Source organism: Penaeus monodon, chromosome 23 (genome assembly GCF_015228065.2).
Source record: "Penaeus monodon isolate SGIC_2016 chromosome 23, NSTDA_Pmon_1, whole genome shotgun sequence".
NCBI lineage: Eukaryota > Metazoa > Arthropoda > Malacostraca > Decapoda > Penaeidae > Penaeus > Penaeus monodon.
Window position 1 is genome coordinate 40395837 of NC_051408.1, and position 1038 is coordinate 40396874.

The 1038-nt window shown below is 32.5% G+C and overlaps 1 long non-coding RNA gene across 1 annotated transcript in view; it reads right to left on the reverse strand.

Moving 5' to 3' along the window:
- The window catches only part of LOC119588066, a 10839-nt gene extending 10499 nt beyond the window's left edge, over positions 1-340 (reverse strand). Inside the window, exon 1 of the long non-coding RNA XR_005230064.1 lies at positions 177-340. This is a non-coding gene — a long non-coding RNA (uncharacterized LOC119588066). The remainder of the gene's footprint in view (positions 1-176) is intronic.
- Positions 341-1038: the final 698 nt, after the last annotated feature.

A 1038-nucleotide genomic window follows, 5' to 3' on the forward strand; every position in this document is an offset into this window, starting at 1 on the left:
GACTGATTTGTCTGATAAGTGAATGTATACTACACTTATTCTATACTCTGCGTTTTTTTTTTTTTTTGTGACGTATCTTGCGTTTCATTACGAGTTTGTTTGGGGTATAGGTAACCCTTCGCTCTCTCTTCGTCTGCTGCTTTTCTGACGATCATAACTCATTATATTGTTATTACCAGGCACATCGTCTGGATCTAGTTTAAAAGTCGAGTTCATAAGCTTTAATTTCACTCAAATTGGCAAAGAAATCGAGTTGGTTGTTAAAAGTACGGAGATTTGCAGTCGAATCCTTGCCAGAATAATTTCAAAAGAACAGCTGATGGACATGTAAACAAACACGGACTGAGACGATGGTTCTTTTTTTTTAATTTTTGCTTTTATGTTATTTCTTATGTTCATAAAATGGACTCTTGAACCTCATAATAATATTCTGGAAAGATATGTGACGTGATGATAAAGCCTCTTGATTAATTGTTGGAATTAATTTTTGAGCTTAAATTATTTATTGACATTCAAAAGGTCAAAGTATTCTCTCCAGATGTAATACAAGTTTGGACACGATTATGATCTGGGAAGAATTAAATATATGCTATCGATAATCAATACTCCACGATGCAAACAGTACTTTAGGCTCGTAGTGTCTCAAATAACAAATTATTTATTCTCTTCCTCTCTGAATGCCACATTTTATTATCCGCAATATAAACAACGACAAATAAAATCATCCTACATCTAAAACCCGCAAAATACACAAGACAAAGATATATATAACGATAAATCACAACTTGCAAACAGATGGTCACAATACAGACGTAACAAGAAAAAAATATATATATATTCTTTTTATCGCTCTTGAAAGATAAGCCCGAAACACGAATGAAATGATAAGACACAAATAAAGCATAATTATTAGACAAATGTCAACGGACAATACAAAAATGTCAATGAAGTATTGAGAGTAAAAACAGCGATAAAGGATTATAAAACACTAGTCGCGTAAGGAAGAGTTACTCATAAAATTCATAGTCGTGTGTGTGA